A 22577-nucleotide genomic window follows, 5' to 3' on the forward strand; every position below is an offset into this window, starting at 1 on the left:
GCCGGGAGCTGTAGTTTCCCGGGCCCCGGCACATGCGCGGCGGGGGCGGCCGGCGGGAGCGGCGCGGACTACAACTCCCGGCGAGCAGCGCGGCGGGGGCGCGCAGGCGCAGGGGACGCCGCGGCCTAGCTGCGGGAGGCGGTGTTGTCCGACCGGCCGTCCTTCGTCGTCGTCGTCGAAAATTTTTTTTTACCTCAAGAGACCGAGGCCTCGAGGGGGAGGAAGAAGGAGGCAAGGACTTCCCCTCCCACTGTGGGACATCAACCCCACGCACAATGGAGCCCGACTCCATCTTACACGACAAGGCGATGAAATTGATGGTGAGTGCGGGCCGGGGAGGGAGAGGCCGCTGGGCCGGTCACCGGCCGCGCCGCCATTTTGGCCCCTCAGCCGGGCCTAGCGGGCAGTGTGGAGCCTGGGAGTCAGTGTTGGTGCAGGGGCCGGGCCTAGCGGTCAGTGTGGAGCCTGGGAGTCAGTGTTGGTGCAGGGGGTGGGCCTAGCGGGCAGTGTGGAGCCTGGGAGTCAGTGTTGGTGCAGGGGGTGGGCCTAGCGGGCAGTGTGGAGCCTGGGAGTCAGTGTTGGTGCAGGGGGCGGGCCTAGCGGGCAGTGTGGAGCCTGGGAGTCAGTGTTGGTGCAGGGGGCGGGCCTAGCGGTCAGTGTGGAGCCTGGGAGTCAGTGTTGGTGCAGGGGGTGGGCCTAGCGGGCAGTGTGGAGCCTGGGAGTCAGTGTTGGTGCAGGGGCCGGGCCTAGTGGTCAGTGTGGAGCCTGGGAGTCAGTGTTGGTGCAGGGGCCGGGCCTAGCGGTCAGTGTGGAGCCTGGGAGTCAGTGTTGGTGCAGGGGGTGGGCCTAGCGGGCAGTGTGGAGCCTGGGAGTCAGTGTTGGTGCAGGGGGTGGGCCTAGCGGGCAGTGTGGAGCCTGGGAGTCAGTGTTGGTGCAGGGGGTGGGCCTAGCGGGCAGTGTGGAGCCTGGGAGTCAGTGTTGGTGCAGGGGGTGGGCCTAGCGGGCAGTGTGGAGCCTGGGAGTCAGTGTTGGTGCAGGGGGTGGGCCTAGTGGGCAGTGTGGAGCCTGGGAGTCAGTGTTGGTGCAGGGGGTGGGCCTAGTGGTCAGTGTGGAGCCTGGGAGTCAGTGTTGGTGCAGGGGGCCGGGCCGGGCAGTCAGCAATGTAAAGGCACCCTCATCACACACTGACCTTAAACTGCACAGCATGTGCAAGGTAGGTGCTGTTATTATTATTCTACATTAAGTCAACACTTGTCAGCACTGAAATATTTAACATGGCTGGTTAATGTGCAAGTTGTTGTACATTTTCATACATGCAGCAAAAAATGTATAAACACTGCATGCTAATGTGGTGCACACATTATCTATATTTATGCAGCAATATATATCTGCAATGATCAGCCATGATCGCATTGAATGGCGGAGCAGGCTTGAGGGGCCGAATGGCCGACTCCTGCTCCTATCTTCTATGTTTCTATACTTTTATTGATTCCCTTGGCGTTGCACACAGGGAGTCAAATGTAAAAAACAAAGAACTTGCATTTCTATAGCGCCTTTCACGGCCTCAGAAAGTCCCAAAATGTTTTATAGCCGGTGAAGTACTTTTTGAAACCTAGTCACTGTTGTAATGTAGGAAACGCGGCAGACAATTTGTGCACAGCAAGCTCCCATAAACCGCAATGTGATAATGACCAGATCATCTCTTTATAGTGATGTTGGTTGAGGGATAAGTATTGGCCCAGGACACCGGGAAGAACTCCCCTGCTCTTCGAATAGTGTCCTGCGATCCTTTACGTCCACCTGAGCGAGCAGACGGGGCAGTCTTCAGGTAGGTTTGCCAACTCTGGTTGGAGTCATTGCTGGAGGTTTTATCAGGTGACGTCTCGCCGTGTGACGTCCGACCACATGGCGTCTCATCATGTCACATCTGATCACGTGATGTCTGCAAATGTTCTTGCACGTCTCTCCCTATCTCCTTGGACTCTGGTTCCGTTTGAAGGTAATCACTCTGAACCGGGGGCCTCAGTCAGAGCCAACCTGTACTTGGACTTCAGACGTCAAAACCGAGCAGCATCTGAGCCAAACCGAGAGATCGCACAAAGGGCGGCAGGCTCGGTGTTCGGGCACTGCTCACAGGGCACATCGTCCCAAACTCAGCGCCAGCATTTCTAAGCCACTCCCTGGGCTCGGACTCAATAAAAGAGTTTTCATAGAATGAAAGAAATTGCAAGAGAGGTGGAGGACATTCGACTCTCTCCTGTAACCCAATCCCCCATTTCTTTTATATTTCTTCTTTTCAATACTTTTCCCGTTCCCTTTTGAATGATATTCCAGTCTCAGTACTTGTGGAAAAGCATCCCACGGTCTAATAACTCTATCTCTGTAACATCCTACAACCCTCCGAGATCGCTGTGTTCCTCCAATTCTGGCCTCTTGCACATTCCCCAATTGTCATCGACCCACCAGTGGCGGCCGTGCCTTCAGCTACCTGGGCCCTAAGCTCTGGAATTCCCTCCCTAAACTCCTCTACCTCTCGCTCCTCCTTTTAAGACGCTCCTTAAAACCTATCTTTTTGACCACGCTTTTGGCCAGCTGTCCTAATATCTCCTTATCTGGCTCGGTGTCAAGATTTGTTTGATAATGCACCTGTGAAGCGCCTTGGGATGTTTTACTATGTTAAAGGTGCTATATAAATGCTAGTTGGTTTTGTCCAATCATCCCCACATCCGCCACCTCAATTTCACACACCACCATCAATCCCACATAGCCCAATCCCTCTTCAATTGCGCCTTTACCCACCCACGCTCAATCCTTTTCTACCTGTTGTCCAGGTGTGACAGTTTAGTGACACAAGAATTGTGCATTAGAAATCTATGGCTCACTAATGTAGAAGGTGTACTATCACATTACTTAGTAATATTGAAAGTATGTTATGCATTAACACAATCATACACTGTATAATATCTATATAAAATGTGTTTATGGTGATGTACTTAATGTACAATAGCTTCTACATTTATGCATAAGAATTGTCAGAATATAGATTGTATAGTATATTAATGTGTAAAAGCAAATGCCTTCTAGATATATTGAGAGAATGCACATTGCATTAAACAGATACATAACACATTGTATCTGATGCATTGTCAAAGGATATGCATAATATCCTTTGACAATGTATATTATTAGACGTGTGTGTGTATATATGCTATATATCTCGTATAGTTAATAATTAGTGTCAAATAATTATTTACACTGCTACAGATGCATTCATGCAATTATCATATACTTTCAATATACAGTACATATTAGCTCTACCAAGGAGCCGGCACAGGCACGATGGGCCTCCTGTGCTGTATCATATTATTATGATGTATATATCTCTATAATATACTGAAAATTTTACATCTGCGCATTTCCAGTCACCTTTTTTCCATTATAAATTGCTGTGTCTATATTAAAAATGTAAACTGTATATGTAAACATGTCACGCTGTAATTACACCCTCTCTCCAACAGCGAGGTGCTGAAGTGCCACCACTGGCAGGAGGGTGTAATTACAGCGTGACAAGTTGACGTAGGAAATTTCCATTATACATGACATTGGAATTTATAATGGGTGTGTAAAAACAAGGTCCGCACGCGTGACCTTAAAATGGGTACTGAATTACGTGTGGACCAATGTTCCCGTTACGCTGCCAGGCGGTCTGGAGCGCCCACGCATGCCGCGTGCTGGCTTTCCAATTGGAATAACCGCACATGGGCAAACATTTGAATGGGCCACACAGCCACTTAAAGGGGCCGCCGACCCAAAACAAATGATAGGGAACATTGGTCTGCATCCCCATGTCCACTTACCTGCCAGTCTGCTGACCCGCTTTACATGAAGACTACACTTGGTCCTGATTTCACCAATAATGCTGCAACCCTTTTCCAATGGCAGATCAACTAAAAGCCTTGCGTTTTCTGTAAGTGTTGTACTTAAATCCTGTAGCACTTTCTTCATCACACTTGTCAATTGGATCAAAATAAATACAACAGCAAATTAAAGCTAAAAAGTTATGGAATGCACAAATCAAAAGTGAGGAAAGTGGCAGAAAAACTACTAAGGATTTGTGAAACCCACCAATCCTGAATGACCAGTCAGCTATATCTCCTGATTGGTCAGTGAGGTCTGATACCTATTAAAAAAGATGAACCAATCGGATCACTGAACATATTTTACCCATTTTTTCTCAGTACTGTAACTGAAATTTCTAATATCTAAAAACAAGGTTTGAAACAAAATAAAAAACATCATAGATATTTCATGACATGATTTAAAATTTACCCATTGAATTGTCTTTTAAAACCTTCATTAAATGTTTTACATGAAGGACTCGGCCTCTCCCAGAAGTCTGCATTTGGCCGTGCTATTTTTGCCCTCAATTAGCTGACGGCGGATCCTTCAGTCTGACCGTGTGCACATTTCCCAGGCTGCAGCAGTTGCATTCCGTCACATTTCCCTTCAGCTTTTAAGTCTCTGTTTTGTTTTTCAAAATGCTTTGAATAGAAGCTAGAGGACAGATTTCCAAAGCTTTGTTTGGGTAAGATTTATATTGAGTATTTTTAAGAGGCTGAGGGAGAAAACACAGTTCTCTTTCAAGTGTGACAGAGTGTACTGATTACACACCTGTTGCAGCTTTTTTATGTTCAGTTATAAATAATCTTATTTATTTTTTCTCAGTGGAAAAGTCAAATTGTGTTTCTGTCAATAACAATATTTTAGAATGTGTATTTTTGAAATTGATTTAAGTACAAAGTAGACAATGAATTTAAATAAGTTTTCAATTAACCTTTTACATAAAAGCTATTCATTTTTACTTTCGAAGGTGTTAAGCTGGGGGAGAGGTCATAGAGAAACGGTGTCTCTCCTCATCCTAATTTGAGTTCTTTTTTCATTCCCATACAAATAAATGCAATTTTAAAAGCTTCTCTGGCAAATGGAAAGGCTCTGATTAACATCACCTGTATGTTAATAGAAAACATAAACATTCTAATCAGTGACTGCTACAAGGCAGTAATGCAACAAGGCACACCTTCTGAAACTGATCACAAAACACTGATATCAGTGTTTCCAGAGATGTTGTAGAAACACACATTTCTGCTGCCAGATCCAACCTTCCCCTCGAGTGCTGCCTTCCCCCACCCCACACTAGTGGCAGACCCCAGGAATCCATCAGTGAGCTAAACCCCACATTCCACCCTCCAGTTCTGCCAAACACCATGTTCCCCCTCCACAGTCGTGTCAGGCTACATAACACCCTCCTACTGCCAAAACCCAACACCTCCACCCCAATGTTGCCAAACTCTCGGACCCCACCCCAGCTCTGTCAAACTTTAGGACCATCCCCTCAGTACGACCAAAGCCCAAACTTAGCACTCTCGCTTCTGAGTCAGAATGTTGCAGGTTCTTGGGCAAATAGAAAGGCTCTGAGTTAGAGATTATACAAGTGTATTTATAACATTAAAGCCTATTGGTGTAAGTGCAAATTTTACAATACTTTGTTCTGATGCAGTAAATAAGCCCAGTGTCAATGCTGAAGGCATATTCTTCGATAATGGTTTGTAGATGTGTGCAAAGACTGCATTAACTGTGTCTATTGGTGAATATATCCAGGTGTAATCCATAGTCGAGATGTTCAAACTGCAGCCCTCTGAGTCCTCCTCTACATTGGGGAGACCAAACGCAGATTGGGTGACCGCCCTGCGGAACACCTCCGTTCAGTCCGTAAGGGTGACCCCGAGCTTCCGGTCGCCTGTCATTTCGGTTCACCGCTCCATTCCCACTCAGACCTCACTGTCCACGGCCTCTTGCATTGTTCCACGGAAGCTCAGCGTAACCTCAAGGAACAGCACCTCATCTTCCGATTAGGCATTTTACAGCCTTCCGGACTCTCTATCGAGTTCAACAACTTCAGATCATAACCTCGGCCCCGATTATATTTTTATCCACACTTGGTTTGTGCCTTTTCCTTTCTCTCTCCCACACGGCAGCTGTCTCTCACTCTGCCAGCGCATTTCACACTTCATCTAGAGCCATTGTTTGTTTCTTTACCTGTCCTATTACCATCTCGTCTCACCTTGAATATCTCTTAATGTCTCTTCTTTCATCCCCTCCCCCATTTCCCAGCCCCCAAACTGCCTTTTAATCTTTTCATTTCCTGCCTCTTTTTCTCGGTTCTGTAGAAGGGTTTCGGCCTGAAACGTCGACTCTGTTTCTCTCTCCACGGATGTTGCCTGGCCTGCTGAGTTTTTCCAGCATTTTCTGTTATTTTGGAATTCCAGCATCCGCAGTATTTTTCTATCGCCCTCCGAGTCCTGTTCATTCGGGTCACAGAGCGTGATCCAACCCTGTTGGTGCGTTGTTTTACTCCTCAGTTTGCCCTGTTTGAATTTCAGGGTCTGGAGATTTGGAAAAGCACTGCAGCATTATTGGTGAATAAATGTTAAATCCGAGCACCAAGATCTGTCGGTATCTGTACGTGATCTAGAGGAACATGGATTTAAACTTGTATGTCGTTCCAGCTCTCCTCCAGATTCCCTGCTACATATCTGCACGGCCCTCAAAGACTATAAGCAATATCAAACATGATGTGCTCCTGACCTACAGCACGCAGTTTGATGTTGCTTATGTGAAGTGCATTCGGTATGTAGGTGTGCGGATTGTACGCGGATTAGACTGCTTATGATGTATACAGATTGTGACACATCTTCCGGTGTGATATTAGGAAGGGTTGTAGATTCCGGTTATCATTGGAAAAACAGAATACAGGCCCCAAAATCCCAGAAGGCCATGTAACGAGACTGAAGTTTGACTTATTCAGTCGTTGTATAAACCAGTGGCCCTGATTATAGGGAAACGCAGCCTAGTACATTACAGCAAAGGTCATCAGGTTTCTGTTTTCACAGAAAAAGAGGGACTTGCAGAATACAATTCCCAGAGCATCAGTAAATCGATACACGGCTGCAGTCATTCTGTTGGTGGTATATGTTGGGCTCGGTTCAGTATCTGTAAAATTATTTAATTGCTGGCTGATTATGGCTGCTCATTTACAACCATAAATATTGGAACATTTTCTTAAATATAACATTTACAAAGCAATAAAAAATTAAAAATGTAAACCTAATTTCTGGCAGGGTCAGAATATAAATATTAGAAAATGTTTTTAAATATTTATATAATTCTATTTTTGTTGTCTCTATCTTAATTACATTCAAAACGATTTGTGTTGGGATTAATAGGCGGGTTAAGGATTTCAGGACCAGTGTGGTCAAAGTTGATGTACAGAGTGGGGGGTTGAGCGATGGAGGTGAAAAGGGGCAGAGTGTTTTAAGAACAGGCCCTTCAGCTATGTGTGCCAGTGCTTTTCTCCACATGAGCCAAATAGTCTAATCCCATCTTCCTACTCGTTCCGTGTACTCTTTTAATATTCCTCTTTGTTTAATCAAGCAACTATCTTTTTGAAGGAATTCCTGGACTCTGCTTCAGCGAGGGTTTGTGGTGGGGAATTCCACATTCTAAACGCAGTCTGTGTCAATACATTGTTTGAAATTCTCATTGCCTGTTGGTTTCTCTCTGGGGATTGGGTGGATTTCCTCCTGGTGAAGCCTCGGATTTTTAAAGTACATAATGCATTTTAAATAAAAGACTTCCACAACTCAGTACTGGGGAATTCCTTTTCATCTGCTGCTGAAATCCTCATCCATGCTTTGTTACCTTTAGACTCAACTATTCCAATGCTCCCCCGCCGGGCCTCCCATCTTCTACACTAAATGAACTTGAGCTCATCCAAAACGCTGCTGTCTGTGTCCTAACTCACACCAAGTCCTGCTCACCCGTCACCCCTGTGCTTGCTGACTTACGTTGGCTCCCGGTCCGGCAACGCCTCGAGTTTAAAATTCTCATCCTTGTTTTCAAATCCCTCCATGTCCTCGCCCCCTCCCTATCTGAGACTGGTCAGCTCCTAGCTTTAATGTACAGATATCTGTAAGGCTCATGCGTCACATATCTGCGAAGCTTCACACTTCAGTAGGTTGTGGAATTGAGTCTTGCTTAAGAGACTTGAGCACGTAATCTAGGCTGACACTCCAGTACTGAGGGAGGGCCGCACTGTCGGAGGGGCAGTGCTAAGGGAGTGCTGCACTGTCGGAGGGGCAGTGCTGAGGGAGGGACGCACTGTCGGAGGGGCAGAGCTGAGGGAGCGCCGCACTGTCGGAGGGGCAGTGCTGAGGGAGTGCTGCACATTTACGTTCATGGTATGTGGGCATCGCTGGCAAGGCCAGCATTTATTGCCCATCCCTAATTTCCCTTCAGAAGGTGGTGGTGAGCCGTCTTCTTGAACCGCTGCAGTCCGTGTGGTGAAGGTGCTCCCACAGTGCTGTTAGGAAGGGAGTTCCAGGATTTTGACCCAGTGACGATGAAGGAACGACGATATCCTTCCAAGTCAGGATGGTGTGTGACTTGGAGGGGAACTTGGAGGTGGTGGTGTTCCCATACGCCTGCTGCCCTTGTCTTTCTAGATGAAAGAGGTCGTGGGTTTGGGAGGTGCTGCCGGAGAAGCCTTGGCGAGTTGCTGTAGTGCATCTTGTAGGTGGTACACACTGCAGCCATGGTACGCCGGTGGTGGAGGGAGTGAATGTTTAAGGTGGTGGATGGGGTGCCAATCAAGCGGGCTGCTTCGTCTTGATGGTGTCGAGCTCCTTGAGTGTTGGAGCTGCACTCATCCAGGCAAGTGGAGAGTATTGCATCACACTCCTGACTTGTGCCTTGTACATGGTGGAAAGGCTTTGGGGAGTCAGGAGGTGAGACATTCGTCACAGAATACCCAGCCTCTGACCGGCTCTTGTTGCCACAGTATTTATGTGGCTGGTCCAGTTAAGTTTCTGGTCAATGGTGACCTCCAGGATATTGATGGTGGGAGATTCGGCGATGGTAATGTTATTGAATATCAAGGGGCGGTGGTTAGACGCTCGCTTGTTGGAGATAGTCATTGCCTGGCACTTAAGTGGCAGGTAACATTCGCGCCACACATCAGCCCAGGCCTGAACGTCGTCCGGATCTTGCTGCATGCGGGCATGGACTGCTTCATTATCTGAGGTGTTGTGAATGGCGCTGAACACTGCAGTCATCAGCGAACATCCCTAACCCTGACATGATGGAGGGAAGGTCATTGATGAAGCAGCTGAAGATGGTTGGGCCTAGGACACTGCCTTGAGGAACTCCTGCAGCGATGTCCTGGGGCTGTGATAATTGACCTTCAACCACCACAACCATCTTCCTTTGTGCTAGGTATGTCTCCAGCCAGTGGAAAGTTTTCACCCGATTCCCATTGACTTCAGTTTTACTAGGGCTCGTTGACGCCACACTTGGTCAAATGCTGCCTGATGTCAAGGGCAGTCACTCACCTCACCTCAAACTGTCGGAGGGTCAGTACTGAGGGAGCGCCGCACTGTCGGAGGGGCAGTGCTGAGGGAGCGCCGCACTGTCGGAGGGGCAGTGCTGAGGGAGCGCCGCACGGTCGGAGGGGCAGTACTGAGGGAGCGCCGCACTGTCGGAGGGGCAGTACTGAGGGCGTGTTGGAGGGGGCTGCACTGCTAGAGGTCTCGTCCTTTTGATGAGATGTTAAACCAAGGCCCTGTCTGCCTTCTCTGGTGGTTGTGTTTCCCCTCTGTAACGTCGCCCGTCTCCGCCCTTGCCTCGGCTCATCCACTGCTGAAACCCTCATCCATGCCTGTGTTACCTCTAGACTTGACTATTCCAACGCTGTCCTGGCTGGCCTCCCACATTCTACCCTACATAAACTTTTAGACGCTCCTTAAAACCTAGCTCTTTGACCAAGCTTTTGGTCACCTGCCCTAGTTTCTCCTTATGTGGCACGATATCACATTTTTTGTCTTTTTAATACTCCTGTGAAGCACCTTGGGATGTTTTACTACGTTAACATAAGAAATAGGAGCAGGAGTAGGCCCTTCGAGCCTGCGCTGCCATTTACTAAGATCATGGCTGATCTTTTACCTCATCTCCACTTCCCCGCACTATCCCCATATCCCTTGATTCCCTTAATGTTCAAAAATCTGTCGATCTCTGTCTTGAATATACTCGACGACTGAGCCTCCACAGCCCTCTGGGGTAGAGAATTCCAAAGATTCACCACCCTCTGAGTGAAGAAATTTCTCCTCATCTCAGTCCTAAATGGCCGACCCCTTATTCTGAGACTGTGACCCCTGGTTCTAGACTCCCCAGCTAGGGGAAATATCCTCTCGGCATCTATCCTGTCAAGCCGTGTAAGAATTTGATATGTTTCAATGAGATCCCCTCTCATTCTTCTAAACTCTAGAGAATATAGGCCTAGTCTACTCAATCTCTCCTCATAGGACAATCCCCCCATCCCAGGAATCAGTCTGGTGAACCTTTGTTGCACTCCCTCTATGGCAAGTATATCCTTCCTTAGGTAAGGAGACCAAAACTGTACACAATACTCCAGGTGTGGTCTCACCAGGGCCCTGTACAATTGCAGTAAGATGTCTTTTCCCTTCAACCAACATCACTTTAAAAAAAAGATGATCTGGTCAATATAACATTGCTGTTTGTGGGAGCTTGCTGTGCGCAAATTGGCTGCTGTGTTTCCTACAGTTCAACAGTGACTACACTTCAAAAATACTTCATTGGCTGTAAAGCGCTTGTGGTCGTGAAAGACGCTATAGAAATGCAAGTCATTCTTTTTTCAATTTACAGGAAACTCTGTTTGCCGGCACCTAAATAACCGGAAACCTCTCTTAACTGGCAAAATTCAGGAGTAGGTTCAGGTAAGTTTTACTTCATATTAGTGGCCGTGTAACCGGGGTTCCTGGATCTGTGGCCGTGTAACCGGGGTTCCTGGATCTGTGGCCGTGTAACCGGGGTTCCTGGATCTGTGGCCGTGTAACCGGGGTTCCTGGATCTGTGGCCGTGTAACCGGGGTTCCTGGATCTGTGGCCGTGTAACCGGGGTTCCTGGATCTGTGGCCGTGTACGGGGCTCTTGTACCTTAGTAAGTATACCTCTCTGTAATCTGGACTTTTTGATCAACCGGCACCACGCCGGTGCCGGATAAAGAGTTTCCTGTACTTATGCTTAATGTGCACTTTAGCGTTGTGTGATATGCGCTCACAGACCACTAACTGCCAATACTTGGCTCCAATATTGCACAGTTCAGAATTCTCTCTCTCCGGACACCATCCATGTTTTGAAGGACAAAATCTATAATTGTACAGCTGCGTATTTTTTATGGTTCAAGTGGAGTTCGCATGAGAATTTCACGTGTTTTACTAAAATCCGAGTCGCAATACTGAGATTTTTTAATTCATTCTCGGGATGTGGGCGTCGCTGGCAAGGCTGGCATTTATTGCCCATCTCTATTGATACAACTGAGTGTCTCGCTGGGCCACTTCAGAGGGCAGTTAAGAGTCAACCACGCTGGTGTGGGACTGGAGTCACATATAGGCCCAGACCGGGTAAGGACGGCAGGTTTCCTTCCCGAAAGGACATCAGTGAACCGGTTGGGTTTTTACAACAATCCAACAGCTTCATGGTCACTCTTACTGACAGCAACTCTTGACTTCCAGATTTTTTTTAACTGAATTCAAATTCTCAAGCTGCGTGGTGGGATTTGAACTTGCGTTCTCTGGATTACGAGTCCAGTAACATCACAACATTCCCGCTCTACTCACCAATTCTGTCATAGTTGGTCCCTTGTCTGAGTTTAAACCAGAAATTCTTCCACTCCTCGCTGCAGACAGCTGTCTACACATCTGATGCACATGTGTCTCCTGCTCCTGAGGAACCCTCCGTTATATAGCGGAGCTCTAAACTAACACCGCTCTGCTCGACTGTGACCTGCTCACTTGGCAGCGCACCAGGCAGTGAGAAGTGCGACTGCTCCACTGGACCGATGAATGCATTCCAGCATCGACACATGCTCCCTGCGTGAGGTTTTGCATGAGCGGCAAGCTTCCTGCGCTTACTATTACTGCAAAGCTCCCTCCCTACAAACACCTGTCTGTGCGGGCAAGGCACATGTTGAAATTCTGTTACATCGGAGGATGGTTGGTTTTTACTACGACCCACTCTCCCACGTCTGGTAGCTCAGCGACTCAAGACAGCTGTCTGCAGAAAAGTGTGAATGGAGTCTGGAAATTCAGATGAATGGTTAGAGGGTGGCACGGTGGCATAGTGGTTAGCACTGTTGCCTCACAGCGCCAGGGACCCGGGTTCAAATCCGGCCTCGGGCGACTGTGTGGAGTTTGCACATTCTCCCCGTGTTTGCGTGGGTTTCCTCCGGGTGCTCCGGTTTCCTCCCACAGTCCAAAGATGTGCAGGTTAGGTTGATTTGGCTATGATAAATTGACCCTTAGTGTTAGGGGATTAAATACGTGGGGTTACGGGGGTAGGGTGGGATATGTGTCGGTGCAGGCTCAATGGGCCGAAATGGCCTCTATCTGCACTGTAGATTCTGTGATTCTGTGAATTACAGAATTATTAGCTGGAAAAACACTGCAGATCCTTCACACTAAGGGGTGACCCTGTCAGCGATCAACTGACCGCAGAAAACGCCGCGATACCAGAGCGGGGAAGGAGAAGGCAGCAAGATGGGGATGAGGGAAAGGAGAAGGCAGCAAAAGACCATTTGATGTTCTATATTGGTGCAGAATTTCCCACTGATGCCACTGCTACCTTGATTGTACATTTGTCACAGAGATGCTGAAAGTTCATTGAGATTTCTAACAGTTGAATTTTTTTACATCAACTGCAACGGTGGTTTTACAATGCTTTGTAATGTCACCAGGCCTGCTTAATATATTGGGGAAAATATGTCACTGTAGTGTACCTCAACTAGCTTTTTGTCTGAGCTTGCAATCCCAATCAGTATCACTTTCCGGGGCCAGTCATCAATGTTCCAACAGGCGGCAGCACAAACCAATGGGATGCACATTCACACCAGCGATTTCCCCGACACAGTGATGGGATGTGGGTCTGTACCGGTGATTCCCTCACGATGGGACGTCAGTCTGTACCTGTGATTCCCCCACACAGTGATGGGATGTGGGTCTGTACCTGTGATTCCCCCACACAGTGATGGGATGTGGGTCTGTACCTGTGATTCCCCCACACAGTGATGGGACGTGGGTCTGTACCTGTGATTCCCCCACACAGTGATGGGACGTGGGTCTGTACCTGTGATTCCCCCACACAGTGATGGGACGTGGGTCTGTACCTGTGATTCCCCCACACAGTGATGGGATGTGGGTCTGTACCTGTGATTCCCCCACATGGTGATGGGATGTGGGTCTGTACCTGTGATCCCCCCACACGGTGATGGGACGTGGGTCTGTACCTGCAATTCCGCTCCCCACTGATCTGATTTTAAATGTGCTGCTGTGGAATTCACCAGTTGAGACCAGGCAGTTTCACAGAGCAAGAGCTGAGGTGTGGGGAGGGTAAATGCTTTTGAAATAAAGCTTCATTATTATTGCAACCTCTCTGTGGGGATAACCCTCTTTTTCCTAATAACGTTCCCTTGCTGCTTTTTGCTGGAGAGAAAGAGAGAGGCCCTGATTTCCACTTCTGTCAGCATCTCGCGGTTGGAAAGGCAGCCTGTGAACGGAGAGCCGAAGGCACACTGAGCAACAGGCCATGGGGAAAGGGGCTGCGAGTGGCCACGGACAGCATTATGTATATCACTGCATTGTAGGAAATGTCAGTACACCCGAATGTTGATGTGCTTCATGTATGACAGTTCTTTTCAAGTTTCTCCGAGCACGATAGAGAGAGCCCTGTAACGCCCCCAATACTTCACTCTAAATTATACAGCTCAATGCACTCTGCAGGCACAACCCAAGTTTGGAAGGACAAACATCTGTAATTGAAAAGTAGTGCTTTTCACTGTTCAATTAGACACAGTATAAAAGGTTCACCAATACGACACTTCACTGAAATTCTAATGCCAGCAATAGCTTTGTGCTGCTTGCAGTTACTATTTAAAGCTTTACTTTGTGCATCAACTGTGGCTCAGTGGGCAGCACCCTCGCCTCTGAATCAGCAAGTTGTTGGTTCAAGTCCCACACCAGAGACTTGAGCGCAAAAATCTAGGCTGACACCCCAGTGCAGTACTGAGGGAGCACTGAGAATGTCTGAGGTGCCATCTTTCGGATCAGACGTTCAACCCCGAGGCTCCCTCTGCGCTTTCAAGTGGACGTAAAAGATCCCATGGCACCATTTTGAAGAAGAGTAGGGGAGTTCTCTCCAGTGTCCTGGCCACTATTTATCCCTTAATCAACGTCACTAAAACAGATTATCTGGTCCTCATCGCATTGCTGTTTTGTGGGAGCTTGCTGTGTGCAAATTGGCTGCTGCATTTCCAACATTACAACAGTGACTCCACTTCAAAAAGTACTTCATTGGCTGTAAAGCGCCTTGGAACGTCTGATGGTCGTGAAAGGCGCTATAGAAATGCAAGTCTGTCCTTTTTTTATCACTGGGATTTTATCTGTGAAAAGATTTAGTTCCCCGTTTTCTTTTGAGATATATGAACTTTTTGCAGAGACACTATATAACGGGCACTCTGCAGTAGACAGGCCATGCACTGCTGGTACCTAACCCAGTTGTAAAAAGTCAAAATGCTCTTGGTGCAAGGAGCATGATCATTTTCCAGCTTTTCATGTGGGCTCCTAACCTGCACAAGGGGAAAAGAGCCCGGCGCCTTTGACTGATGAATTCTGTTTGTGACATTTCTGATGTGACGGATACAGTTGCCGGGAGTCGGACTGACTCTGTGGTTCAGATCTGAACATGCTGGGTTTCTCGTTCTGTAGGGGTGGACTCACGAACCTGTTGTAGAATGCAGGCGGTGTCATTCTGTGCTCATCTGATTTTTATGTTGTCTTTTCCCCCTCCCCCCATCTCATTGTGCTCCTTTCTTTCACAGTGTTCTGTGCCCAGGTCTCTCTGGTTAGGCTGCTCCAGTCTGGCGGACAGCATGCCCTCGCTGAAATGCCTCCAAACCTCGGGGACTGGCACTTTCGCCACATTCCAGGTACTCTTTCTGTTCACTCACTTACAACTGGTGTGTCCGCTGCTTGTCTGTAGCGTCTTGAGTTTACAGGAGAAGATCTGACCCTAGCTGTGTTCTGTGACCTCTCCTTCCCCAGAGACCCGTCTGTTGAGTCTCGATAATATCGCAGCAGCTTGACGGACACCAGTGTCATTTTTTCATTTATAATCCTTTTTATCTATTCTGTTTTTTTTTAATTGTCTGTTATATTTGCCTACCAAACAACACTTAATTTGTCAGCTGTAAGGCACTTTGGGACATGCTAGCAATGTGAAGTGCACAATGGCCCAGAAATTCGGGTCAGGGGCTTCCCGTGGGTGCAAGCCCCCGACCTACACTTGCCTAGCGCGCCGGCCGTTGAGCTGTGGGATTCCGATCCGGGGCCTGGTCCAGCTGCCGGCGCGCAGTGCTTGCGTATCCCAGGGGCGCAGTTAGTTCGAAGCGTCCCCTGGGATCACATGAGCCATGGGGAGCCAATCGGAGCAGGGAATGCTCCATTCATAAGTCTGACAGGAAGTGCTGTCAAACTTAGAAATACTACGGGCCCCTTCTTGCAAAACATCACTAAATCTTCAAATAAATTTTTTTTTTAAATCACATTTTTTAAATAAACTATAAATTAAATGAAATAACTATTTTAAACAATTTAAATTTTTGAAAAAAATAATTTAATTTTCTAACAGGGCTAAAAATAAACTTACCTTGCTTTAAAGTATTTAAAAATAATAAACCTGTGGAAAAAAAAATGTTTTAATTTTAATTAATTCACCACTTACCTTGTCAAAAGTAGGCCTTACGCCTGCTTTTTGCATTTCTAAATTCTGCAGACTTACCTTCCCGGGAAAACCTGTATATAAAAAAAAAACGAAGTTCGATGCGCACGCGCAGCCTCCCCCGCGCACGCGTTTCACCTCTTAACCCTACTTTCAGGGGAACGGAAGTGTCGGTTTCCCGTGCATGCAGGAAACCGGCACTTCCATTGGGCTTACGGGTGAGTACCCTGTGCGTACTCACCCGTGGAGACCCGAAGTTCTGGGCCTATGTAAATGCAAGTTCTTTGATTTCTACACTGCGTGAGTGTGGCACTCTTTCACCAGCAGTCAACCAGAGTGTGATTATTCGGTTAGTGCCCAGTGAGATGTATCAGACAATCACAGCACAGAAGGAGACCATTCGGCCCATCGTGCCTGTGCCAGCTCTTTGAAAGAGCTCTCCAATTAGTCCCATTCCCCTGCGCTTTCCCCATAAGCCCTGCAAATTATTCCGTTTCAAGTATATATCCAATCCCCTGGTTTTGCGGTGTGGACCCAATCCCACTAGGAACGGGTTTAAGCCTGTCTAAACTCTGATCCTGCAGGACCCTTGTAACCTGCAGCCAGAGGAGACGTTCATCCCCTCAGTCTGGACAGGGCTTGTACTTGTGACCTGCTTCGCCACTCACTGCATTTTATTTTAATCTGCAACATTTATCTCCCTTCGGGGATGCAAGCAACAGCAAGTGTCGCCCCTGATTATTAACCCGCACTGGCAGAGTATTCTGGAACAGCATACTTCAGATAGTCGCTTCCACTTGGGAGCTCTTCTCAATGAACAACTTCACTGCTGTGTCATAATGACCAGTCGGCATTGCTGCATTAAACGGATTGTAATACCTCAGCCTTTGTTTGAAAAGTAAATTGACAGCCGCAAACACTTAAAATCCTGATGGGTAATGGGCTCTTATTAAAATGGTGTAAAAGTTCATCCTGATTTTTTTTTTGTTAAAATGCAACCTATACAGCACCGCCCCCCCAGCCCCAGTGGATGGTCCCGTTGATGATGTCACGTGTAGAATCTTGGCTGTGGGCTCATGTTCTTCGGTTAACCCATGACATCGTTTGGTGGAATCGCTCAGACGAGGAGAAGGGATTACCTGAGTTTTGGCCGTAAAGTGTTAGTGCCACTTCAGCTTCAGCCAGTCCAGGGAGCAGTTAGCTGCTGTTCTGGAAGGATGCTCTTACCACGGATCATTGATTTGTTTTGAGGATGTTACCTTTGATTGCAATGTCAGCATTCCGATGGTGCTTTGATCTGTGGGGTTTTTTCTGCCTAATTGCAATTTGCATGTCACGCGATGGAATCCCTTAATAGTGAAGAGCTGTCTGCTGTGTGTAAAGAGATGCTCCCACAGTACTGGAGCACAGCTGACTGCAGGCGCACCGTTCATCCTCATCGACTGCACGCCACAGCATAAGCCAGCCAGCTGACTGGTCGGATCACAGCAACTAATGGAAGTAAATGAGCGGAATGGGTCCTGCATGTAGGGACTCAAAGCCTCCCTATTAATAGTCGAGCCCAGCAATAGTGCAGGGCAGAGCTCCCCATCACAGTTATAAAAAGGGCGAGTGACACACGGCATTTACAAAACACCACCAGGAACTCTGTCAAATATGACTTGGAATTACTTAGAATTTTACAGGCCCGAAACAGGATATTCAGCCCAACAGGTCTATGCCGGTGATAATGGTCCACACGATCCTCCTCCCACCCCTCTTCATCTCACCCAATCTTCATAACCCTCTATTCCTTTCTCCCTGATGTGTTTATCCAGATTCCCCTTAAATATATCTCTGCTATTTGCCTCACCCACTCCCTGTGGTAGTGAGTTCCACATTCTCACCACTCTCTGGGTAAACAGGTTTCTCATTAATTCCTTACTGAATTTATTAGTGACTATCTTAAATTTATGGCCCCTCGTTTTGATCTCCCCCACAAGTGGGAATATCTTCTCCTACGTCGACTCTATTGAACCCCTTCATAATTTTAAAGACCTCTATCAGGCTGCTCCTCAGTCTTCTAGAGAAACGAGTCCCAGCCTTTCAGTCTTTTCTGATGGGTATAACCTCACAGTTCTGGTATCATCCTTGTAAATCTTTTTTTGAACCATCTCCAGTGCCTCGATATCTTTCCTTGGAGACTAGAACTGTTCCCAGTACTCCAAGTGTGATCTAACCACGGTTCGATACAAGTTTAGCATAACTTACCTGCTTTTCAGTTCTACCCCTCCAGAAATGAACGCCGGTGCTTTGACTGCTTATTTAATGACAGCACCTCGAGAGGGGTTTCATATTAGAGGGCCTAGTGGCTCACTGAGTTTGGGTGCCAGTGCACTGTACCAAGCCGTACTGGCATGCAGGGTGATTTCTCACATTAGCGAGTTCACGGCTCGGGTTGGGCTGTCGAGTGGAGAGGGGCGGCAACCAATGTGCCCTGTAATTTTTTGGGGGGGCCGTGTGGACCCTCTAACGGGCTGGCCGGCCCATTCAAAAGTCTGCGCATGCGTGGGTTTTATTTCAATTTCAAAGCTGGCTCACCGGCTGTACGGGACCCCCGGAGCGATGTGCAGCTTAAAGAGAACATTGGCAGAGAAAAAAATACATTAAATCCATAATAAAATTAGAACTTGCTGAAAACATTCAGGCAGCGTCTGGAAAAGAACAAAAAATGACCCGAGTGCACAAGAAAAGAAGAATAATCAGCTGTAAAGTCATTAGTGATTTTCTTTTTTTCTCCCACCCCTTTTCCCTGGTTGTGTTTTTCCTTGTATAAGCTGTTCATCGCCACACGCAACATCTTCCCATTCACTTCCAGGGGTGGGAAAGGGAGTCAGTGGAAACGTTCATTGACAGAACCCTATGGTAGATGTTAGTGCAGCTTGGGGCTTTGTACAGCCTGAACAGTCAGGTACAGCAATCCCAATCTTGATTCCAACTCATGGGAAAAGGATTTGGTGTGAGACGTAACCAGGAGGGGGCTGTCGTCTCACGCCACCCTTCCCATTCGAACCTACCTCTTTCAATGGAGACAGCCTGATGCACAACATCATTTTTGCTTGTATTGCAACATTTTATTTCTGCGTGATGGTGAAACACTCTGGATACTTTAGTGTTGCAGCTGCCAGCTTGGCTCGGTTGGTAGCACTCTCCCTTCCTGAGTCAGAAGGTTGTGGGTTAAGAACATAAGAATTAGGAGCAGGAGTCAGCCATTCGGCCCCTCGAGCCTGCTCCGCCATTCAATAAGATCATGGCTGATCTTCGACCTCAACTCCACTTTCCCGCCCGATCCCTAGAGTCCAAAAATCTATCGATCTCGGGTTCAAGCCCCACTCCAGGACCTGAGCACATAATCTGAGCTGACACTTCAACTCCAGTGCTGAGCGAGTGCTGCGCTGTTGAAGGTGCTGCCGTTCGTTGGAAGATGCATTAAAGTGATGCCCTGCCTGTTCAGGGTTCAAGTGGAAGTTAAAGCTCCCATGACGCCATTTGACGAAGAGCAGGGAGTTCTCTTTGTTATACCCCATGTTCTAACACTACAATATTAACTGCTAATTCATCTCATTCCTGCCTGTGTGATCTTTCTGTATGCAAATCGGCTGCCCAACAGTAACTGTAATTCCTTGGCTTTGAAGCGATTCGGGGAGACACGATAAGGTGCTGCATAAATGCAAGGCTTCCTTTTCCAGTCTGACCCAGGCCCGACCTAGTTCCTTCCAAAAACACACAAACCGGACAAGCTGGAAATACTCAGCAGGTCAGGCAGCATCTGTGAAGAAACAAATCAGTCCGCCCACATTTCTGGTCTCCTCGGCACCTGCCGAGTATTTCCAGCATTTCCTGTTTTCCTACCGATCGACACTTAGTCGCAGTCATTGACTTGGAGTTTACTGATCACAGTTAAAATCAGGTGTTTTTTTCTTTTTGTTCTTTCATTTTTTAATGTATTTTCTTTTCCTCCTTTAGGTGTCCTTGTGCCATGCACCGTGCCCTGGCTGAGAGGGCAGCTGGGCGACCTGCTGCCAGGGCTTGGTGCTGCTCCCGAGCTGGCTGCTTGAATGTATGAGAGCTGACCAAGGCAGCTCCCCCTAACCTTTATTTTATGTTTCCAGTTTGTTAATAAATGACAGCCAGCACGGATTTGTTAAAGGCAAATCGTGTCTGACAAAGTTGATTGAGTTTTTTGCTGAAATAGCGGAGAGGGTGAATGAGGGTAGTGCGGTTGATGTGTATATGGACTTTGGAAAGGCTTTGATCAAGTGCCACAAAGTAGACTTGTTAACAAAATTGAAGCCCATGGGATTAAAGGGGCAGTGGCAGCGTGGATACAAAATTGGCTACGGGACAGAAAGCAGAGAGTAGTGGTGAACAGTTGTTTTTCGAACTGGAGGGAAGTATAGAGTGGTGTTCTCCAGAGGTCAGTATTAGGACCACTGCTCTTTTTCATATTAATGACCTGGTCTTGGGGTATACAGGACATAATTTCAAAGTCTGCGGATGACACGAAACTTGGAAACGTAGTAAACAGTGAGGTGGATAGTAACAGCCTTCAGGAGGACATAGACTGGTGAAATGGGCAGACGTATGAAGTGCATTTTGGTAGGAAGAATGAGGAGAGGCAATATAAACTAAATGGTACAATTTTAAAAGGGGGTGCAGGAACAGAGCGACCTGGGAGTTCTCACACACAAATCTTTGAAGGTGGTAGAACAAGTTGAGAACGTGTTTTAAAATTAAAAGCATACAGGAACTTGGGCTTTTTAAATAGAGGCATAGAGTACAAAAACAAGGAAGTGATGCTAAACCTTTATAAATCACTGGTTAGGCTTCATCTGGAGTATTGTGTCCAATTCTGGGCACCACACTTTACGAAGGATGGCAAGGCCTTGGAGAGAGTGCAGAGGAGATTTACTAGAATGGTGCCAGGGATGAGGGACTTCAGTTATGTGGAGAGACTGGAGAAGCTGGGGTTGTTCTCCTTACAGCAGAGAAGGTTAAGGGGAGATTTAATAGAGGTGTTCAAAAATATGAAACGTTTTGATCGAGTAAATAAGCAGAAACTGTTTCCAGTGGCAGGAGGGTCGGTAACCAGAGGACACAGATTTAAAATAATTGGCAAAAAAGTCAGGGGTGGAGGAGATGAGGAAAAATGTTTATACTCAACGAGTTATGATCTGGAATGCACTGCCTGAAAGGGTGGTGGAGGCAGATTTAGTAATAACTTTCAAAAGGGAATTGGATAAATACTTGGAAAAAGAAAAATGTGCAGGGCTATGGGGAAAGGGCGGGGGGGGGGGGTGGGTGGGACTAATTGGAGAGCTCTTTCAAAGAGCCGGCACAGGCACGATGGGCTAAATGGCCTCGTTCTGTGCTGTGAGATGCTACAACTGAGGCTCAGTGTGTAAAGGCAACGTCTGGAGTGGTACTGAGTAACAGCGCCAGCTTTAATTCCTGGTCTGTGCTGATCTCCATCATGGGGCATTACATTGGGCATGGTGCTTCTGAGCTGTAGAGGGGCAAAGCTCAGCCATGCTTCTTGCCCCCGATTGCTATGCTGTGCCCCCAGCTTGAACATTTGTGTGTTAGCTAAGGACAAGATTGAGTTGAGCTGCGATGCCCCACTGGAGCTTGCTGTCTAGGCTCACACTTGATGAGTAGCTACCTGGGGGTGAAGCAGTAAGTCACAAGAACAAAAACAATAGGAGCAGGAGTCGGCCATTCGGCCCCCCTCGCCTGCTCCACTGTTCAGTAAGATCATGGCTGATCTTTGACCTCAACTCCACTTTCCTGCACTATCCCCATATCCCTTGATTCCCCTAGAGTTGGCAGTCCTTGGGATGGGGGGAGGAGGAGGAGCAAAGATGGAGGAGCAAACCATATAAATTGGATGGATTCATGCCCTCACTCAGAACCAAATTTTCAATGTATTAGACATCTTTTCATTGCATGTCTTGCTAAACAATGTAACTTGGTTATTGTAATCCAGGTGACTCCATATTGTATCTGTTGGGCCATCACAAGTACTCTGAAGAGTCATGGCAATCCTTTCCACTGTTCATACTTGAAGAATGTAGAACATTTATTTTAATAAAGTATTTTTATTTTAAAAAAATCCTCCATTTACTTTTTAAAACCTCTATTTACTTTTTAAGACACTTTTTTCTGACCCTGTATTTATTTGGGGCCTCTCAGTTTCTTTTCTACCCCTTTCCCCAGTACCAGGCACTGTTCCTCCTTGGCCAAGAGCAGGTGAATCACTCCAGAATGCCGTTCTGTAGCCCGAGATGTTTGAAGCACGGCCGCAGTTAATTTATGGCAAGCTTGTGTCTCCTTGTGGGGGTGATGAGTGATGCCTTGCACCTCTCCTTGGCAGACCAGCCACCATCAGGAAGTCAGTGTCGTGCGGCGCAGGCACTGCTAACCCTCATAACCTAAATGCCATGAGACCAAAAGGTGTTGCCTTGGGAATCGCAAAATGAGGGGGCTAAATTGAGAAAGCTGGGTGAAGGGTCAAGGCCCACAGTGCAAGACATTACCACATGAGGTTGAAGGATGAGGTAACTTGAGTTGTAGTTGGGTAAATTCAAGCGGGAGTGTTAAACCTGCAGAACACAAAAGGAAAGAGCATTTTCAGGT

General features: G+C 47.3%; 1 long non-coding RNA gene across 2 annotated transcripts; it reads left to right on the forward strand.

Annotated features, from left to right (window-relative positions):
* The first annotated feature begins 89 nt into the window (after positions 1 to 89).
* On the forward strand, positions 90 to 22053 carry LOC147113266 (uncharacterized). 2 transcript variants are annotated; one of them, XR_015079174.1, is made up of 4 exons: positions 90 to 320; positions 1711 to 1828; positions 15004 to 15111; positions 19908 to 22053. It is a non-coding gene; the product is annotated as an uncharacterized LOC147113266 (long non-coding RNA). The 2 variants fall into 2 exon arrangements; XR_015079175.1 differs by lacking the exon at positions 1711 to 1828 and having other exon boundaries at positions 91 to 320.
* Positions 22054 to 22577: the final 524 nt, after the last annotated feature.

Source organism: Somniosus microcephalus, chromosome 8, assembly GCF_052327205.1.
Source record: "Somniosus microcephalus isolate GS21.2 chromosome 8, FLI_Smic_1.0, whole genome shotgun sequence".
Classification (NCBI taxonomy): Eukaryota; Metazoa; Chordata; class Chondrichthyes; order Squaliformes; family Somniosidae; genus Somniosus; species Somniosus microcephalus.